Genomic DNA, 23,775 nt, shown 5'->3' on the forward strand with positions numbered 1-23,775 from the left:
ATTAGATCTCCAGAACTTCCTCATCCTGCATAGGTGAAACTTTATACCCTTTGACCAACATCTTCTTATTTCCCCCACCCTTCAGATCCTGACAACTACTATTCTACTTTCTGCTTCTATGAGTTTGACTTTTTTAGAGAACGCTTATCCACTGTTGGTGGGAATCTAAACTGGTGTAGCCAGTGTGGAAAACAGCATGGAAGTTCCACAAAAAATTAAAAAATAGAATTACCGTATGATATAGCAATCCCACTTCTAGATATATATCCAAGGAAATGAAATCAGTATCTTTTTTTAAAGACTTTTATGTATGTATTTGAGAGAGAGAGAAAGCAAGCACAAGCCAGTGAGGTGGGGGGGGCGAGCGAGAGGGAGAAGCAGACTCCCTGCCAAACAGGAAGCCTGATTCAGGGCTTGATCATGACTGCAGCCAAAGGCAGCCAAAGGCAGATGCTTAACTGACTCAGCCATCCAGGCGCCCCAAAATCAGTATCTTAAAGAAATATCTATACTCCCATGTTCGCTGAAGCATTATTTATGGTAGATTTAGAAACAACATAAGTATCCACTGATAGATGAATGGATAAAGAAAATGTGGTATATACACATACAATGAAATATTGTTCAGCCTAAAGAAAAGAGATCCTGTCATTTGAAACAACGTAGATTAACCTAAAAGAATTATTCTAAATGAAATAAGCCAGACAGAGAAAAATACTTCATGATTCACGTATATCTGGAATCTTAAAAAGTCTAAAATGTGAAATATTTTAAAAGGTGCCATCACAAAGAAAATGCTCAATTAATTTTAGCAATAATCAGCTATAAAGCAAGCAGGCCTCTGGTGGTCCCTAAAATAATTTATCATAGAAATAACCTTACCAAGCACAGGACTAGCTTGAAACATCATACAGCACCATGAAGCAGTGCTTATGAGAAGAGGCACACTATAGGCGTAAGTGGTATGAGTTCCCAGTTTAGAGCTTACCCTGGGTTGTCACATGACCTTGGCATTTGTCTCTTCAATGGTTAGCCTCAGGCTTCTCTCATAGTGGTCTACATACTATACTTGTAATGGTCTCTATGGTAGGTTTGATCTGGTGATAACCGTGCAGCAATTATTTACCGGACTCATTTCTAAATCTAAATTGTTTCTCCTCAATCCTGTCTCCAAAGTCAAAACGAGCATCTTCAACATGCCAGGCAGTAAGTTGGCTGCATCTCTTGGGTCCTCTTTTCTCAAAATGAACAGGATGTTCTTTCCCTTCCTCCCTCCCTGTTTCTGTCCCTCTGTTTTCTTTTTTCATATACCTTTCATGGGGAAACTGTGCAAAAGGACCATGTGCTTTCTCATCTTACATTTCTTTTCTGACAAACACAAATGCAATGCCACTTTGGTTCAAGAGGTTCCCCACTCCCAACTAGTGAATATCTTACACATAATACCACTTTTCAATAAAATTCTAAGAGATCCTGAACTCTATTTACAGGCTTCTTGCTCCCAAATGCATTTCTAAGCAAAAAATGCATTAAGCCCTCTTTTTGCAAGCACTTTTTCCTCTATTTATTATTTTTTCCCTTTAATCTTCCATTATTTGCTTATTTCTGCTTTTTTTTTTTTTTTTTTTTTAGGCTATCTCAAGCCTGGTTTGGGGCAAAAAAACATTAATGGCAGAGAATCACACATAACCTTAAATGCACCTCCAGAGGCACTATTCAAGGAAAATATGCACAATACAAAGTCAAGAGACTTGACTTTATTCCCAGATTGACCACAAGGCTAGGTAATTTCAACCAACCACTTCCTCTCTTCAAATTAATTTCCTGATCTTCAAGAAAGAAATAACAGAGAGGAAACATTAGAGAAGAAGTAATAGAGAGGTAACATATTTTTTAAATGGACATCAGTCCACATTGCCTTCCATTTCTTATGCCTTACTTAGCCAAGCCATCAGGTTACTGTTCTGTCCAGATGTAAGAAAATATGGGGATATTAGGGCATAGGTTTTTGGTGCCTGTCTTTACCTCTCCTCTATATCTGCATATCCTTTAAAATCTCTTTCTTGCATTAAGTCAGCTCATAGTCAGAATCACCCTGTATATATGCCATCCTTTCCCACAATCTACCCCTAAGTCATAAAACTGAATAATACTACAATATGGAAATTCAAAAGTGAATAATTTTGTGTACAGATTATGTATAGTTAGGCATCTCAACTTTACTTTATATTCTAATTATTTCTATAGATTAGTTCAACTGTGTGATAAGAACCTTGGTCAGGGGCGCCTGGGTGGCTCAGTCATTAAGTGCCTGCCTTCGGCTCAGGGCATGATCCCAGAGTCCTGGGATTGAGCCCTGCATCAGGCTCCTCCATTGGGAGCCTGCTTCTTCCTCCTCCACCCCCCTGCTTTTGTTCCCTCTCTCGCTGGCTGTCTCTCTGTCAAATAAATAAATAAAATCTTAAAAAAAAAAAAAAAAAGAACCTTGGTCAAACATCCTCCGGCTTATCTTCTACAAATTCAAGTTAATAGTTTTATCCTGACTATCAGCCATAGGACTACATCTTTCTTGGCCTCTAATAAATTACAGATCTGGATTCAGTTTTTTAAAGGACGACTTTTTAGTGTAAAAGACTAAATATTATCTGTGGATATTATTTTTTAACGAGCTCTCAAAAACTGATAAAAATCTTAAAAATTAAAATCAGTACAATAAAATTTTATTAATTAAATTTACTTTACCCAAAAAATACAAAAACATTAATTCAAAGGAATACATGTACCCCTGTCTTGATTGCAGCATTATTTATAATAGCCAAATTATGGAAGCAGCCCAAGTGTCCATCAACAGATGAATATATAAAGAAGATGTGGTGATTACACACACACACACACACACACACACACACACAGAGGAATGTTATTCGGCCATAAAAAAAGAATGAAATCTTGCCATTTGCAACAACATGGATGGAACCAGAGAGTACAATGCTAAATGAAATAAGTTAGAGAAAGATAAATACCATACAATAACACTCATATGTGGAATTTAAGAAACAAATGAGCAAAGGGGGAAAAAAAAAGACAGAGACAAACCAAGAAATAGACTCATAACTGCAGAGAACAAACTGATGGCTATCAGAGGGCAGGTGGGTGGGAAGATGGGTGAAAGAGGTGATGGGGATTAAGAGTACATTTATCATGATAAGCAGTAAGTAATGTTTAGAATTGTTGAATTACTAAATTGTACACCTGAAACATAACACTGTAAGTTAACTATAAAGAAATTAAAATAAATAACAATAAAAAAGGAAGATAAACAAACCAATAAAATAAAATTTTATTAATTACAGTAATAGCACTTAAACTCAAAAATTAATAAAAAGTAAAGCAAACCTAGTATCATATGAATCAAATATGCATGTTTTTTTCATCATGCATATCACACATAACATTCCAGTCATGTCTCATTATATATAGATAGAGAGACAGAAGATAGATATATAAAAGATAAATAGATATAATTACCCATAAAACAATTGAAAATATACCAAACACAGAATGTTTAAAATGTTAAATTAGGGGCACCTGGGTGGCACAGCGGTTAAGCATCTGCCTTCGGCTCAGGGCGTGATCCCGGCGTTATGGGATCGAGCCCCACATCAGGCTCCTCTGCTAGGAGCCTGCTTCTTCCTCTCCCACTCCCCCTGCTTGTGTTCCCTCTCTCGCTGGCTGTCTCTATCTCTGTCAAATAAAAAAATAAATAAAAATCAAAAAAAAAATAAAATGTTAAATTAATTTTATTTCAGTTTTATAGAAGAAATAGAGGAAAAACTGAAGTGATTGCTGGACCTCAGATAAATATTTCTTCTCAAGGCATATTGTATTCTAAAGGCTATTCCTAAGTTTAAGAAAAACATTGCAGAGCATAGCTAATATGTGTTTTAATTTTGGATAGAATTGACTGACTTCTTGCATATTAGGTAGTAGAATTGTCTCCCAAAGAAACCTGTGCCCTAAATCCTACGACTGTGCTACCTTAATGGCAAATATGTATTAAGTAGTAGATGAAACAAAAGTTCGCTAATCAGTTGACCTTAAAATAGAAAACTAGGTGGGCTTATCCAAAGGAGCCCAATCTAATTATGGGGTGGATAAAAGTGGAATAAGAAGGTAGAAGAGAAGTCAGAGAGATGGCAGCATGAGAAGAACTTGTCCCAATATTGTTGGCTTTGCAGATGGGGATTTGTCTATTTTTCTCATGATTAGAATGGGTAATGTGTTTCTGGAAGGAAAACTACAGAGGAAAGTGCCCTTTTCATTACATCATACCAAAGATAGATACTATCAATATGACTTATTTTTTACTTTAACCTTGATAGCCGAGATAGTGTTTGTCAGTTTTCTCCACTGTAAAGTTATAGTTTTTCCCCTCCATTTCCATACTGGTCCCTTTGGAAGGAAGTCACCATATCCAGCCCTCAACTGAGAAGTTGGAAGTTAGTCTGGCCCCTTAAAAGTGAAGTATCTACGTAAATCATTTGGAATGCTGCATGGAAGATTTATTGTTTGCCATTGTCATCTTTATTCAATGACTTCTTTGACATACCCCTGTCAACATGTGTCTTGTTGTGCTTTTAACACTTCCTACTTACTTTTTTTTTTTTTAACTCACCCTTACTTTCTGGCACTGCAAGATATTATAGGTTCATCTTGTATATTCTCTGACCCAATCTTAGAACCAGCCATTTCTCCAAGAAGCCATGGTCTTTTTATTAGAGAACACTATTAAAAAAATCAAGATCTAGGGGTGCCTAGGTAGCTCAGTCAGTTAAGTGTCCAACTCTTAATTTCAGCTCAAGTCATGATCTCAGGGTTGTGATTGAGCCCTGCATTGGGCTCCACACCCAGCTTCAGATTCCCTTTCTTCCTCTCCCTCTGTCCCTCCACACTCCCTCTCTCTAAAAAACAAAAACAAAACCCCAAAACCAAGATCTCCATACTATATGTGCTCATTACTTTTGAGTTGTCATTATTATTGACCCTTTCAAGTGATAGAGCTATATTTGTGTAAACCAAACTGTGTATAGAAACATGTCTATAAATATTTCTAGATACATATAAACTTTAATTCAGATGAGGTCTCTAACTGTAATCCAGTACCACACAGGTACTAGCCTTCCCACGTTTTTTTATTGTAACTTCTCACTCTAAGGATGAGAAACCTGGATCTCACCATTCATCATTCATTTGCTTAATGCTAATAGTTACACTATAAATGTATATATACATTTACATATACATATACACTATAATGTGATTTCATATTTATTAACCTATACCATATTGGGCAACACCCTTACCAATTAAAGTACTTATATATAGTATCTTTGGCCTTTAGTCCCATAATCTAAACTCATTTCTAACATTGCTTCAGTGAGCAAATTTTCCCTATCTCCCCACAGTGAGATTATTTCCTATCCTTATCATACAGTTTGAATATTGCTTTGGAGTGTCTGAGGTCCGTTGAAATCCATCACTTGTGTGTTGCTTTCTTTTCACGCAATCCCCTGACACATACTTCTCATCTCTTTGGATAAATATCTTAACCACAATATGTCTTACTGGTCATTTATGTATCAATTTTACCTTATCTCCTTCCAAAATTCAGATCTCTTTCCTTCATTATTTCAGGGAATTTCAATTTTATTATTACTCTGTAACATATGCTTCATGCTTTATTTACCACAAAGTATCTAGTAAACTTTAGTTACTAATCCCAAGTCAGTACTGAAATATTTACCATATTTCACTTAAAAACATCCTTTAGTTGTTATCATTTTATTAATTTCACATTTCTGACTATTGTCCTTCTTTTCATGATTATATTCTACTTTTCATGACTGTCCATACATATTTATGTTGGTTTTTAGCGGCTCTCTGTACCTAAGTGTTAACCTTTTGGCATAATTACCTAGTGGAAATGTCTGTCCTTTTTATTCAGCAATGACTTAGTGATAATTTGAGCAATACTGCATATCTTCGATAAAATGAGTCATATGTTAGAAGGTTCACAGCTCCATACTTCTGCTAGATAAAACTTAAAGCTTGCAAGCTCTGGGGATGAGGTCAATGCCCCCATGTTTCATCTCTCTAGACATCCATTGTCCATCTGGCCGAATCCCATCTGTGACTCGTTCTACCACAGAATGCCTACCCTTGTTTAGTCCTCTAAACTATTTATGCTATAGCTAAGATCGTTGCTGTATCATTATGCAGTTGGGGAAATGTTCTAAGCAGTAAGCAGCTCACCTGAAATGACTTCTGTGGAGATCTTACCTCAGCACAGTATCTGAGAAACCTGCATCAAAAGGTCAATTATTAGGAGACTGTCATCTTTCATAACATTTCAAGACATATTTTCCTGTTTGTATACTACCTCCTACGCAGGCATGCTTAACTTATTTGGTTAAGGGACGTTTTGATATGTTGCCACAAAATAACCGCCATCAATTACTTATTCATACACACACACACATGTGCACACACACACACACTCACAGTGTAATAATATCTAAATATTCAAATATCTTTTAGACAATTAGGCATTACTCTTTACTTAAGAAAACCAGCATAAATCCTTTATTTTATTATCTATTTTGCTTATGTAAAATAAAGGATATGGACAGTTCCATATTCAAAGAAAAAAATAGTCTGAATAAAATATGAAAGAAGGAAGAAATAAAGCATTTTTAAAAGACAGACAGGAAGACTAGCTTGACTGGAGCAAAGAATCCATACAAGAAAAAATGACTTAGAAAAGTTTTATTTCTTTTTAAGAAATATGAACATCTTTTATGGACAAAAATGTCAGTACAATTTTGGCTTTTGTGGAACAGAACTAATCCTGATACTGCTATGGATCCTTGGTTTAATTTCAACACCACCCTATTCAAAAATTCTGGAACGTGCGTATTATACCTTTACTTTTTATAAAGTGTTTTTAGTTTCTTAATCTGATTTGATGCTTAAAACTCTGTTAGAAAATAGGAATAGAAGAAAACTTCATTCTCCATTTGCAGATGAAGCATATAAGATGCGAGACTGGTGTGTGACAATTGAATCCTCAAGAAATGACCCTTTTTACCAGGCTGGCCAACTCTCTCAATGGGATTCTTAAGTAATGGCTCCTCTTCTTTCTCTACTTTCCAATATTGGAAAAAATTCACCTCTAAAAAAGTACATCCTCATGCAGAACACTAGTCCCTAATTACTGAGCACTTAACACATGCCAGCCATATTTTTAACTACTGATCATCCCTTCTTGACTTCTCTACACCGCTTGCTGGAATTCCACAATTTCTTTCTCATTACTCCAGTTTAGGGCAATGTCTGTAATAAAACGGTAATACCACTCGTAGAGTTAACCTATTAAACAGTACTAATCATTTAAACATTTCCCTGACCCTATCTTGAAAACAGAGGTAGATAAAAGGGTAAAAAAGAGAGGATGAATGTCCTAATCTAGCCTGTGTCATTTGTGACCACTCTGCCCTCCTGCCTGTTAGAGGAAAGTCAGGGCGATGTTAATGTATGCTTGCTTAGAAATGCCAGCCTGCTCCCTCCTCTCCACAGCCTGTTCCAGCTGTAGCCCAATTAAATTCAACAGTTCACAGGTGTTCAGAGAAATGCTTTCAACATAAAACCTCAGTTGTTTTTAGGGCTCTTCACTCTCTTTAGTACTCTTTATATTTGAAACATTCTTCCAACAAAACAAACCACATTTGTAAATGAAGAAAAAAATGCAAGGAATGATGATAAGGATGTTAATAACTATAAAAATATTGCCAATAACCAAAAGGAAAGATTCTTTCACCACCAGCCTGAATCCTAACACATTTAGGCCAAATCTGAAGAAAATAATATTTTCTTGATTGAAATGTCTGAAGGATGAGAGTGGAATACCATCATGCTAGGTGTATGATGAAGGTAAAAAAGAAAACGTTAACAACTTATATTCCATCTTTTCTGGCATATTTAAATCATTAGCCCATCTACTCTGTCACACTTCCTCCATTTAATCACTTACAGACCCTGCCAGATCTAGCCAGTGAATGCACCAAGAATACCTCTGTCCAGGTAATCTGAGTCTCAATCCAGAGAAAAAAAAAGCTGACAGCCAATGATTATCTCTCCATTTACAATTAAAATACATTTACTCATCCCTAAGGACTTTGGAATTATTTTATAGATAACTAAGGTCTGAAACAACAGGACACAAAATATGATGTGAATTTTACACTACACAAATCTGATCCTTAATACATGAAGCAGTCCTTACTAAGGTCTGAATTTGGAGGTTCACTACTGTATAGGAACTTAAGATATACAAATTTTGCAGGGGTAAGCCAGGTTAAGACCCATTCATTTATCCATTCATTCACCAAATATCTATTGAGGGTATGGTAGTGAACAAAACAAACTAAAGACAGTGCCCTAGGGAATCTTACGACAGATAATAAACATTAAACCTACAAAATAACTAAACTAAAAAATAACAAAAAAATAAATAACTAAATTTTAAAAGGCAGTATGTGCATAGGAAAAAAGAAAAAGCCAAGCAGGGAAAAGGGAATCTGGAGTTCAAAAGGAGAGGATAAGAAATACGGGAGGTAGCAAGAAGCAACTTCACCTACTCCATCTCAGAGATCCTTATGTTTGTTGGGTGGATCCTGTATTGATTATAGACTATTTGTATTTACTAAAATTGGAACTTGGAAAGTATAGGTTTTGTTTAGTGATGATGATGTTAATAATTAAACTTTCTTGAGATCTTATTATGTGACAAACAGTACTATATCACAAGAATTATTTCATATAATAGTCACAAAAACTCTGTGAGATACCTAATACTACTGCATCAACTTTAAAGATTAGGAAAATATGGGTAAGAGAGGCAAAATAACTCACCCAACTCCATTAATTCACTAGCTCAATTATCAGAGCTGAGATTTAATCTGTGTTTTGAATCCCAAGCCCAAGCTATTAATCATTACTGTAGATCCCACGTCTTACTTGTCTTAATTGGAATGTATTCTGAACTCATGTTCATTCATTTTTCTATTTATACTTTAAAAAATTAGAAAAAGGTTTCTGGATCATTCATGTATTTTTTAATGATCTCTATTTATTTTGCATATTTAAGATTTATATTCTAGAAAATTTTAGAAAAATGCAAAGAAAAAATATTTGAAATCCTGTAGACTTGAAATCATTTTGCATGTTTTCTTTGATGATTAAGTTTTTTTACCTACAAGTATATCATGGGCATTTCGTCATGTAATTAAATACTTTTGAAGGACATATCTAATGAGTACAAAGCGATTACCCACATGGACATATGATAATTCATTTAATCTATTATAGTTAGAAATTGAGGAAGGTTTCCACTTTTTCTTATTTACCAAAAACACAGCATTAATTATTTTTTTAGTGGAAATCAGTCATTTTCTTAAGATAATACTTAAATTAAAAATGGCTATATGAAAAGAAGAGAAAATTAGAGGTATTAATTTCCCTCTATCACCACCCCACCTCCAGAAAATTTTAACCATCTTACATCCCACAGGCAGCATGTTAGCATGTTCATTTCCCAACACTCCAGTCAATAGTGTGGATATATAAATTGTGTATATACACAATGCATGCTATCATTTATTTATTGGCTTTTCAAGTTTTCTACAAATAGCTTCCTTATACAAACATGTTTTCTTTATTTAGACCATAAGAAAAGTCAGTAGCTTTTAAGTGCTTCAGAATATTAATTCATTTTAATTCTTGAAATAATTCTATAGATAAAAAACTAAATATTTTTTAGAAGTTTGTGGTAGGATGAATAATGGTTCTCCATTTGTATACATGTCCTTCCCTGGAACCTATAAATATGTTACCTTACATGGAAAAAAAAAAGACTTAGCTTATGTGATTAAGTTGAGGATCTTGATATTGGGATATGATCCTCAATTTTCTGAGTGGGTTCAAAGTAACTAAAAGGGTCCTTGCAAGAAGGAGGCAGCACAAGTTGCCTGAGTGGCTCAGTCAGTTAAGTGTCTGCCTTGGGTTCAAGTCATGATCCCAGGGTCCTAGGATCAAGTCACACATTGGTCTCCTTCTCAGGAGGGAGTCTGCTTCTCCCTCTTCTTCTGCCCCTACCCCCTGCTCATGTGCTCGCTCTCTCTCTCAAATAAATAAATGAAATCTTAAAAAAAAAAAAGGAGGAGGAGGAGGAGGTAGCAGGGTCAGAGGCAGGGTCAGAAGACGATATGAGGCTAGAAGCAGAAGTTAAAGTAACATGGACCATGAGCCAAGGAACGCCAACTGTCTCTAGAAAGTGGGAAAGGCAAGGAAATGGACTCTCCCTAGAGCTTGCAGATAGAACACAGACTTTCCAACCTCTTTTGGACTTCTGACCTCCATGACTTTATGATAATAAATCTGGATTATTTATGCTACTAGTTTTATGGCAATTTGTTACAGGCACACTAGGAAATTAATGTGGATTTTAGTACCCAGAAATGGGCTGCTTCTGTAACACATAAATAAAAAATATGAAAATGGCACTGGAATTTGGGTAATGAGTAAAGGCTGGAAGAATCTTGAGAAGCATGATTGAAACTGCTTTGTTTGCCTTCCACAGCCTGTTAGCAGAAATATGGATGTTAATGACTGCTAGTGAGGATTCAAAAAAATGAGGAGCAAAGTAGAGAAAATCTATATTGTTCTAGATAGTTATTAAATCATCACAAAGAGACTGTTGGTAGGCACTTCTGTGAGGATTTAGAAGGAAGTGTAGAATATGTTATTGAAAAATAGAGGAAAAGTGATACATGCTATTTAAAAGCAGAAACTTAGTTGTGTTCTATAATTATGTGGAAAGCACAACTGAAAGCAATGAACTTGGATATTTAGCTGAAGAGACTTCCAAGCAGTGTTGAGAGCATAGCCTTTTTTCCATGTCCTACTAATAATAAAATGGGATAAATTGAAAGAACAACTTAAGCAAAAAAAAGGAATCATGACTTGATGATTCAGGAAATTACTAGTCTAACAAGATTGCAAAAGATGCTGAAATTAAGAAATACACTGTCAGGAAAGCATCCTCTGCAAAGAAAACCAAGGGCCAAGTACAAATTTTGCCCAGGGCCTTGGAAAGATTGAAAACTTAGTCACACGGAGGAGTATTTGAAGATATTAGGCATGTGACTCATGGATCCCCTCAGTCATCTCAACAGAAGACAAAAATGGAAATGGGATTATTTAGGAAAGACCTGTCTAAGAGTGTCATGTTCCTGGGCTGACACTGTATATGCTATCTCAACCAACAATCAACAATCAATCAATCAAAAAGCTATTATGTTTGGGATAGGTACTTTTGTTTATTCTTGTTATGAACTTCGGAAAGCTTGATGATTGGTTTCAAAGAAATTATACATTACAAGTAATATACAAATTATTTGAAAATTTAAACATTTTTAAATAGAAAATAAAAATAGAAAATAAATAAGATTAAATGTTTCACTGTGGTCCAACACTGTAGGAGATATGGAGCAAAGAAGGAGGGTTTGAGTCTTTCAGGAGGGAGACATAATTTATACTGGCCTTTCAAGAATGGACTCTATTTTCATGTTGAGCAGAGTGGGAGACAAGCAGTGAATAAGAAAAGAACTTCAGGATAAGGATACAGATGGCTTAAATTAGAGGAAGATTTAGTTTGGGGGTTGGGGGAGATCATGTTATATGGGTAAAGTGTGGTTAGAATATATTGAAGAAAAAGTTTAGGTATTCCTCTTTATTAGGGAATCATTGAAAAGATGAACTTACTGGAGGCCTGAATCAATCCTACTTGTGTTTGTTTGAGTTAAAAAGCTTATCTTTTATATTTCATAACCTACCATACTAAAGAAACAGATACATGAATTATTCAGCTTATAAAAGTATAAACAGAAGAAGGCAGTCTCTTTTATAATCACAAACACATTTAATTCTTTTTATGTGATACATAATTATATATGAATGCATTTGTATTTGTGCACATAAAACATTAACTGTGTAAAAATTCCAAGTCTATTTCTGAAGGAGTGCAAATAATTATGTTGACGTTCTTGTACAGTAAATCAACCATCAAGTCAGTGTCTACCTGGAGGTGAAATGTGTCACAATTATAGGTTTTATTTCCTCTTGTTAAGCTCCAATTAATTTTTTTCATATTCTTTTCTGTTTTTAACAGATTCTTTCAACAAATTATGTGGCTTTTTTCTGGAAGATTTATCTTTGCCCAATTATTTTATAATTACTCTGACTTAAAAAACAAAAAACAACTGTCTTAGATTCATAGACATTTTGAAGTATTTGAAACCCAACTTGCTAAAAAGAGGCAGATAATAAGATCATTAAGCTTTGTTTCCCATTTGGGATAGAGGCATTATTATTGCTTTAAAATGTACTAATTAAGCTAGTTTCAGATCCTTAAGGAGTTAGAATCTGAATAATCTGATTTCATGGTCTTTGGTTTTCTGCCTTTTAGCCCACATCTGCATAAAATAGAGCAAATCACGTCAAGCACCATCTACTAGTTTTACCTAATGTGGTTACTCTACTACAACAACTTTAGTTTTGTTAGAGTGACACGTTTATTACCATTTCTAGTCTCATCCCTTTCCTTTGTTGATTTCACTGTGTCTGGATTACTGTCTACTTCATGTTCTCTAACACAATCATATTCCCAAAAGCAACTTTGCAAAACTGCTCTTACCTCTTCCTGTGTGCTCTTTTAATCCATATATAAAAAATTCTCAGGCATACTGACAAATTTCTAAATAGTGAGTTGTCTTGTTGACACATTTTTCATGTAGCCTGAGGTTGAAGCCTAAGGTTATTAATCTTCAAATAAAATGTTATTTAAAAATAACCAACATATATAAAAGGTAATGAAATGAAATAAAATGAAGAGAAAAATTTTAGCTCTATAACAGAGCTAATTTTTATTCCTCTTCCCCCACCCAATCCCATATACTGCTGGGTAAAATAAGACAATATTTTTAAATCAATGAACTTTAAACAAAGACAAGAAAATCTTCAAGTCTTAAAATAAAGAAGTAAATCAGAGCCAGAGAGGTAAACAGACTGCTTCATGGTGTGCTAACTTACAGGACCAATAGACTTAGAGGATATTTGGGGCTATGGCTACATAGCCCACATGAATACGGAAATCGGTTCTTCTCCCAGTGATAAAAGGAAAAGTAGAACTGAGACAACCATCACATACTAAAATTACTCTCCCCACATTAAAAGGAGATAAGAAAAAAATTACCCTTCTTTCTGTCCAAGAAAGTATAAAAGATACTCTTTTTATCTGACATAACTCTGAAAAAGTCTTTTCTATGAAAAATCAAAACTACAGTTACAAACTTCTGCTTGTGACCAAGATGGAATAACAGAACTTATTTTCTCTCCTGCCCTTAACAACTATAAAAACAACAACAAAGGGGCGCCTGGGTGGCACAGCGGTTAAGCGTCTGCCTTTGGCTCAGGGCGTGATCCTGGCGTTATGGGATCGAGCCCCACATCAGGCTCCTCCGCTGTGAGCCTGCTTCTTCCTCTCCCACTCCCTCTGCTTGTGTTCCCTCTCTCGCTGGCTGTCTCAATCTCTGTCAAATAAATAAAATCTTTTAAAAAAAAACCAAAAAACAAAAAAGTAAAATATATGAAAGAATAGATTTTAGACAGTAAACATCAAGCAGCAAATGATAGTGAACACTGAAAGATAGGAAACAAATGAGGCGAGCCATCTGATTGCTCTAGTTCACTGACTAGAAGAAGTTTCTAGACTGCAGTGCAGGAATGAGAAAACACTTGAAGTCTGGCAGTCTCCCTAAGTTAAAAAGACAGATCTGGGAGTTCCACTAGATCAAAGTAGTCAGAGCTCACAGGGCAGAGTACTGAAGGAGAGGGTGTAGTAAAGAAAGAATGAAGGCTTTGCAGATCTGCATAAGGTCCCCCTTGATGTTCAAGCTGAATATTGATCGGTACATGCACGTTAGGAAACTAACCAATGCCAGAAAAGACCTACCCAAAAGGAGCAGATTAAGCAATTCCCAGGGATCCCATAGTGCTGGAATTTTTTCATGTTCCCACCAGGTAAAGGAAAATGTCTTATAATTCATCGGACATTGGGTTGAGTAATAATTAGAAGGGAACTATTCTAGTAGTAGAAAAAGGCAGTCCTAGATTAAAGTAGTTCTGCTCTTGCCTAATAAAGCTTAAAAAGAAAATCTTGGAAAAAAAAAAAGTCAAATTGTTTCAAGTAACTTAACTGCATCCCAAAACAAAGCTCCATAAATTTTATAGGAATGTGAAAATAGCCAAGACCCAACAAGACACATTCACAATATCTGGAACCTGATCAAATATTACCAAGCATGAAAAAAGACAGGAAAATGTGATCCCTAACAAAATCAATAAATCATTACAAAATGACACAGTAATGACACAGATTTTATAATTAGAACACAAAGGCATTAAAACAGTTATAATTCTATTCTATGGTTTCAGGAGGATAGAGGGAAGAAAAGGAAGCATATAAAGTAGGACATAAAAGAAATTTAAAACAAGGCTAAATTGAACTTCTAGATATAAAAACCACAAGATCTGATAGAAAAATACACTTGGTCATATGAATGTCAGATGAGACAATGCAGAAGAAAAGTTTAGCAAACATGAAAAAACAACAGTTGAAGTAACCAAACCAAACACATTGAGAAAAAAAGACATTAAAGGAATGAAGGGAGCATCAGGGAAAGACTGAACAATCTCAAGAAGCCTAATATGTGTATAATAGGAGTCACTGAAGGGGAGAAGAGCAAGGGTGGTCAGATAAAACATTTAAAGTAATAATGAATCAGAAAATTTCTGAAATCGGGGGCGGCTGGGTGGCACAGTGGTTAAGCGTCTGCCTTCGGCCCAGGGCGTGATCCTGGCGTTATGGGATCGAGCCCCACATCAGGCTCCTCCACTATGAGCCTGCTTCTTCCTCTCCCACTCCCCCTGCTTGTGTTCCCTCTCTCGCTGGCTGTCTCTATCTCTGTCAAATAAATAAAATCTTTAAAAAAAAAATTCTGAAATCTTATTAAAACTATAAACTCAAAGATCCAAGAAGTTCAAAGACTCCTAAGCACATTCTAGAAGAAGAAATTACAAAAAAAAGCACATGATGTTGAATTCCTTAAAACCAGAGAAAAAGTAAATATTTTAGAATGGGGGGGAAATATATTTTACATACAGCAAAACAAACATAAGAATAACAATAGAGTTCAATTGGAAAAAATATGAGTCTGGAGACAATGAAGCAGTTTCTTTAAAATAATGAAAAAAAGTCAATGTAGCAAAAGTGTCTTTCAAAAGTAAATAAAAACTTTTCCAGATATAATAAAGCTGAAGAATTTACACCAGCATCACTGCACTATGGAAATGTTATATCAATTCCTGCAGACAGAATGAAAACAATATCAGATGGAAGTCCACATCTAGACAAAGGAATTATGAGCACCAAACAAACAGCTATTTACCCAAAGATGGGTAAATGAAAAGCAATGTTTTTATCTTGATTTTGAAATCTCTTTGAAGATACTCTTTCAAACAAAGACAGTAATGATGCAATGTAAAATTTATTAAAGTGCATTGCAATATTATAGCAGTCTCCAGGAGGAAATACTGGAATTGCACTGATGTGAGGTGGTTGTATTTTCATGAAATAGTACATTATTAGTTTAATGCTAACTGTGATAAATTATAGATATACACTCTAAACTTTGAAGCAACATTAAAGAAAAAAAAGAGTTATTGTAGCTACTAAATCAACTAAGGAGGTAAAGTAGCATTATTAAAATACATGCAATACAACACATGACAGAAAAGAAGAAATAGGGGGAAGTGAACATATGAAACTAATAGAAATAAATAGCAATATAGTATATTGAAACCCATGTAAATTAATAGCCACCTTAAATGAAAAGAGTTTAAACACTCCAGTTAAATGTGAGAGATACACTAAAGAAAAATCCACTTTAAATATAACATTATAATTAGATATAAGTAAAAGGACTGGGAAAGATATACCATGTTAACACTAATAAAAAAATAGATGGATTACTTATTTACATATCAAATGCATTTTTATAGCTAAAAATATTTCCAGAATGAAGAGTAATAATTTTTGTCAGTAATGGAATTAATTCATCAAAAAGATAGCTATCTTACATGTTTATGTTCCTAATAATAGCAATTTTAAGTACCTAAAGCAAAGTTTAGTTGAGCAAAAAAATTTAAAGAAATACACAAATCACACAAATTCAGTTGTATTTGAGCATTTTCGATCATACTGTCAATAATTAAAACACATAAGAAAAAAGTACAGAAGGCATGAACAACACTCAACTGTACAACAACCTTTAATCAAAAGGATTAAACCTATACACAGAATCTCTTCTGATCACAACGGAATTAAGTTAGAAGGTAATAACAAAAAGATTTCTGGAAAATCTCCAAATATTTGGAAATTAAACATCTAAATAACAGCTGAACAAAAGAAGAAACCAAAGAGAAATTGAAATCTATTATGAAACAAAAGATAACACCAGAACATATCAAAATTTATGAGTACTTTGTGGGAAATTTGTAGCCATTCATAGAAGATATGTGTGAACGGACATTAGAACACATATAGGAAAAGTCTTAAATTAATTACCTGAATTTCTACACTAAAAATTAGATAAAAAGGGCAAATTATACATAAAATGAGCAGAATTAAAAATGAAGATAAGGTTATGAATAAAACAAAAAAACATGAAATAAAGAAAATCAAAATAGCCAAAAGTTGCTTTCTTTCAAAAGATCAGTATAACTCTAGCAAGACTTACCGGAGAATGATAGTAAGAAAATACCTATATGACAAATGAGAGTGATAATATCAAAGCACACTCAATCTCAAATTAATAATCTGACCACCTTATAGGTATTAAATAATTTGTAAACAATTTCTCAGAAAGAAAATTCTAGACCCAGGTGGCTTCATATTTTTTCTATAAAAAAATGAAAGAAGAAAAATACAGAAAAATAACTAAAAGCTAAAATACTAATTGTTGGTTAGCAAACTTGGAGGCTTTCTGGGTGAAATGTGAACCCAGCCCCCACCCAGAGAGCAGGGGGGACCAAAGAAAGAAGGAGGCCACTCTAGATTGGGAGGTGGATGATTTAATAAGCATGGGAACTTGCCCCCATGAGGCTTGTCTTGGATGACTGCAAGATGAATAGATCTGCATACCCTCTGGACAGAATTTTAAAAGTTTATATAGAGGCTTTAACAGGGTTCCAGCATGTATGCATCCACATGGTCTCAATAAGACACTGCTTTCCCAAAGCTGCAGTGTTAAGAATGACTCTGGCTGTGGGACTGGTGGGCTGAACATATATCCCAAGGGCAGGGCAGCAATTAACGAGCCTCTGATTGTCCAGGTCTAGCTCCCAGGTCAACCAGTGGTCACTGTCCCCTGAATGACCACCTCCAACACTAATCTATTAAAATACAAATATAAAAGTACTAACCTTAAAAAAAATGTTTTTGATGCCACACAGCATCTCCGCTAATAAGCAGAATAAGTATGGAAAGCTTTAACATATTAAAATATTTCAAATATTTATCAAATAGATTTTAAAAATGTAATTAATTGAGATTATTTCACAAATCTAAATGTGCACTTCACTGTTGAAATTCACTTATTTGTTTTAATAATTGTATTTTCTTTCCAAAGGATCTCTTTAAACCATGCTTACAAGTGGAAAAAAGTATCCTTGTTATCCATTTAATCTACATTAATCAAATTAGTATTTGTATGAATGAAGTACATATATTATATATATTCAAATAACTATGCTCTACTACGATCTTAGTTGAAGACGTTTTAATGGCTCCCTTTCTTCTAAGACAGGTGGAAAAAATCCCAAATACACTGGAGAGTTGCTATAAATTCCTAAGTAGGCATCCATATTGGAGAGTAAGGTTTTATCTTTGAAATCAAGAACAAGCAGCAAGAAAATGATGATTAGGTTGAACATTCATCTCCAAAAGACTAAGTGACCTGTTTACTCCAATCTTTACTTTCTTACAGAATTCTATAGATACATTTACCATGGTAAATGTTACTGAACATTTCTTTGCGGCCAACTGGGTGGTGACATCTAGTTTATTCAAAAGATAGCATCTGAAATTAGCCTGTCAGGGCTTAAATCCTAATTTTGCTTAGTCTTGTATCTTTGGACAAATATATTCACCTTTTTGAGTCTGTTATTTCACCAATAAAATAGGGATAGAAATAGAGGTTGCCTCAAAGGTAGATTGCAAGGATTAAAGAAAGTGCATAAAGAAGTCAGAAGTCTCTGATACACCTAAACACTTAATAAACTTAGTTGTGATTGTGTCATCACCATAATAAAGTATATTTGTACCCTGATTCAAGCTTTGAGTCTATACTCTTTCTTGCTGATCTCTAGTCTACTAGTCATATCCAGTAAAACTAGTAATATCAAAGAATTAGGATCAAAGGGCAGAGTTCCTAATGAAATTTTGGAAATGAACTTTTAAAAAAGTAAATATTCTTTACATTTTAAAGAAAATTCAAATATAGGCTTCAAATGTATATTGTTATTAAAATCATATGGGGTTTCTCAAAGGTATCAGAACTCCTTCAGTTGAATCCCATCGAGATGAGAAGTTTATTATGATTTTTTGGGCAAATGTTAAGCTGACATAGATAAAAATCAAGTGAAACTCTTGCTCAAGAGATTTACAAATTTATTTGCTTCAGAAGCAGGAGACAGTGCAGTCAGTCTTTTTTTAATTAAGAAAATCTAGGTCAACAAACATATTTACACATATGATTTACTGTAACTTTATCTATTTGGGGATTATGTAGTATACTTAATATACTTTATTATTATCTAATCCTTTCTAATTACCCACAAATTCCTTTGTGGAGTTTTTGCTGTCTTACTTTATGCTTTCCATGCAATTGGAGATAGATGTATATCTTGCATTAAATACTAAGTCAATTCTAAAATGTCTGTATTCTTTAGACCACATTCTTTCTATTCAATAGGTGTTTCGACGATGTCAGGATATTTATTTTAAAAGCAATGAGAAGCCATGATGGAGTAAATGTTATTAGACTTGTCCTCCTACTCTAAACAACAACTCAAAATACATGAAGTGATTGTTTTCAAACAATGTATATACCAGGCAAAACAGCTTCTGATCCCCACATCATGGCAAAATTAATTAAGTGAGCCCTGTTATCCCCCTGGTTTCTGGTTTATCCTTTCTTTCAAGACCATGAAGAAGCAAGTATGGAGGTCTTGCTGAATTGAGGAGACAGATGACAGAGTTGAGCAAAGTTACACAGCACATTATCAGGGCTTCAGAAGTCTGCTTAGAGTTCCTCATAAGTTTTTGGCTGACTACGAAAGCATACATGTTTGAGGTCAACTACACAGGGCCAGGCAGATAACAATTACTGGGAAAGAACAACTACCAGGGAGCTGTAAACTGACCAATTTTTAGAGCGCACTGATTTACATTTCCACTGAAAGGATATAACATTTGTGGTGCTGCATATTTTTGACAATATTTGCTATTTAGACACCTTAAAAAATAGATGCTTGTTTGATGAGTATGATACAGAGACATCATGTTGTCAGCTAGAGTGGAAAGATCCTATTAACCATCTGTGGCATTTAGTAGTATCTTCAAGATCCATGCCTTAGTAGATGGAATTAAAAGAAAAATATTTTTTAAAAATCCGTTAGAAATATATTCAAGGATTTAAATAAAAACATGAACATACTATAAAAAGAAATGAAAATTATTAAAAGAAACCTAAAGAAGTATCCAGATCTAAAAACAATGCAAAAAAAATTTTTAGAAGCAAATTCACAGAATGTCACTAAAGAGTTTGAGGTATATTAAACCAAAGTTAATAACATTAAAATTTAACAGAACTCCTCAATAAACTTCATTGTTTGCATTTTCCTCCACCCTGCATACTTGGCATAATTCATGACTTCTAAACCACTCCTGTACTTTGGTTTATATTTTGTGACACATATAACTTTAAAAAATAAAGCCTTTTATGCATGCTTTTAAACTATGTATAAAGTTTATATATTGTGTATATTCCTGGGAATTTTCATCCATTCAAATATATTCTATTCAAATATATATAAAATGAGTGAAATTGACAAGTGTGGTTCTATTTGATTAATGTTAATTGCTACTGCATAAATATACCACAGTTTTCATCAATTCTTTTGTTAATTGATATTTTTATTGTTTGATTTTTTTTAATATCCAAAAGATTTTTTTTGTAAATGTCAGCTTGTGCACATATGTAAGATTTTCCCTAGGCTATATATTTTGATTATTGGGTCCTTGGCTATACAAATCTTCACATTTTCTAGTTTCTTCCCAATCATAGCCTAGATTGATTATATCATTTTACATTTCTTCTAGTATAGCAGAGCAGTTGCATTGCTGCACATTTTTGGCAATTCTTGTTATTTTTATGACTTAAAAATGTTTGTTTAATGGGTATGAAAGGATATATTTCTATGTTTTCCAATTGACAACCTTCTGTTTAATAGTGAAGCTCATCATATTTACAAATCTTTATTGACAATTCAGCTATCCTCTTTTGTGGATTGTCTGTTATTTTCTTTTGCATATATTTCTTACAAGTTTTTGTCTTTATATTATGGTTTTTATTGTTTATATATACTATACAATTTATACTAATAAAAGTTGGTTTAAATGTATTGCAATTATCTTTTTATGGGATATAGTTGTATTTTAATTTTTCTAGTTGCCATTAAATAAATTTTTATTTTAAATAGAATCAACTTACCAACTTTCAATTATAATTTGAGTCTTCTGTGTTAATAAATCCATTTCAGAAGTTATCAATCTGGTATTACATGTTTTATTCTAGAAGTTTCAAGTTTCCTTGTCACAGCTAATATTTAATTCATCTGTAATTGAACTGTCTGCATCGTATGAGGCAAGAATCCAATCACGTTGTATTATCATCCCAGCAGCATTTATTGACCTGTTCATCCTTCTCACAATGGTTTGCAATGTCAGACACATAAACAGCATGTCTATATGCAAGATCCTTATTCTGCTATTTCAGCTCATTGGTTTAGCTGAACATCATTTTTCTTTTGTGGACCACTTTAAGTTAATACCTTTCTGGGTCTATCTATGATGACACAAAGATTAATGCCAATCACAAATCTATGTGAGGGCAGGTAAATGCTTCTTAATTCTCAAATGATACATTTTTGAACACACAGCCCATTTTAAGATAGTTGAAGAATGCTGTCTCCCTTTGACAATATGATCATTTTCCATCTTACTTTTTCACTGAGAATTTCATTGGATGGATTCTAGTTTTGGGTGAATGTCTCAATTTGCTTCTTTGCAGAGGACACAACCATGTTTCCTGCTGCCTGAACAACCACTAAAATATTATCTTAGTTATCAGTGTCTGCACAGGCTCCAGAGTAACTTCAAATCTACACTGACTTACCTTTGGTTTCTAGCTCCCTTTTTCATCTGTGACCACCGAGATTTCTCTTATTTTCTTGAGCAGCAAGGCGTGGCAAAAAAACAAAGAGAAACCAAATTAACCAACCAAATAAATTTAAAAAAACAAATGTTTGTTATAATTCATTCAGGATTCATGGGCGTTAGGTACTGGAAGATATTTTTTCCTCTAGGGCATCTACACATTGTAATACTAGAAACAAAAGTCCAGACAAGTATTTCTAGGACTTTTGATATAAAGGATAGCAGAAAAAAGAGCAGTTGCTGGGCACCATTTTTCCTACACAAGGTATTTAAATTTTTTTATAGTGGAGTATATATCTCTGCAGATAAGTATGTGCTCCCCAGTTCTCTATAGCTCCACACTGTCCCCATTTTTTATATACCGCATGACTTTTTATGTTATCTTCCTGATGCCTAAAGAAATGAAACCCTGCAATATCTGATTTAAGTATTTAATTCTCTCTTTTCTATATTTATCCCACTCTTAAGTTTGAAGAGCTTTGTACTTGATGATGGTAATAGAAGAAAATTAGAACAGGACAGGTTCCTTTCTCTTTGACATCTATTACAATAAGAGCCCCTGTCTGAAGCAGGTTGACCTCCCTCCTTTGTTTATCCTCCCACTGCAAATGCTGCCTGAAGAACCACTTATATTCAACACTCTCAGAAGCCAGTGCTTATTTTGAGCTCAGGTCTTCCTGACCCTTCTTCTATATTTTTGTCACATTCTTATATTCTTCCTTGATTATATGTATCTCTTCTTATCTCTTACAAGTAAGGAAGGAAAGAAGGAAGGAAGGAAGGAAGGAAGGAAGGAAGGAAGGAAGGAAAAGAGGAAGGGAGGAAGAGAGGGAGGGAGGGAGAAAGGGGGAAGGACTAACATCTAGGATTTTGCAAAAGGTCTTTGGGCTTGCTTACTATGCATGTTATATGGCTCTCATTTAATTTGCTCTTTTATGTTATTTATGGGAATGCAACTAGAATCTTATTTTTGAGTTGCCAATTAATTTTGTCATATTGCTTTATATAGTTTCTGATCATTGGATCATTGTTATAATTTAAATGTAAAAATCTGCTTTCCAAAACTTTATGTGAACTATCAAACTATGCTAATATTTCCTTCCTTTATCATCACAAGCTCCAAAATGGCCCAGTTACCTCTACATCATGAACGTGTCATTCTTGTTGATATTTTATTTTCCCCTCATAGATCCATGTGATTAAATAATGTAAGTAAATATAAAGTATTATATATACTTTAAATATATAGTAAATATAAAGTATTATATAAGCAACATGATACTCTCAAAAACTATTGGGGTCAACAAAATTCTCCAAACTACCTTATATTTTCTCCGTGACAGAACATTTAGAAACTCGTAGATGGTTGATAAATATCGTTAACATTGAATTGAAACTAATGCAAATTGGGGGATTTGGTCAGGGATATTCTAACCCACTAAGAACGATATTTTACAACCTTTCTTGCTACATCTCCAACTGTGTGGTAAAAGTCATTAGTGTTCAGAATGATGACACATAAAACCGCAAGACCTGAGTTTGATAAGTGATTTCAGTACAGAGAAGCCACTAACCTGCCCCCATCACTGTAGACATTTTAGGAAAATTTCCTATAAGAAAACAAATGTTTTGTTTGCTGATTTGTTTTCTTTTTTGTGTGTGATTTTTGTTTTGGGTTTTGGGGTTTTTTTATTTTTTGTTTTTTGGGTTTTTTTGCAGTCACCTTTTGCCTCCTCAGTGGATTCATTTTCCTGAGTATTTGGACTTCTTAGTCTTTGTGTGTGTGTGTGTGTGTGTGTGTGTGTGTGTGTGTGCACGCGCGCGCGCACGTGCATGCTCGCCCTAGGGATTTTGAAAAAGCATCAGTTCACCATCATTATTATGTATGATAATTACATACGTGTAAGCTTTAGGTTGTGCTGATGTATACACACACACACACACACATACATATACACATATAATCTGTTTTGAGGCATGAAAGTTCAGGGAGATGAATCAACTACAGAGCTCTTTTATAAATTAAATTACCAAGGTAAATT

This window comes from Ailuropoda melanoleuca, chromosome 4, assembly GCF_002007445.2.
Source record: "Ailuropoda melanoleuca isolate Jingjing chromosome 4, ASM200744v2, whole genome shotgun sequence".
NCBI lineage: Eukaryota > Metazoa > Chordata > Mammalia > Carnivora > Ursidae > Ailuropoda > Ailuropoda melanoleuca.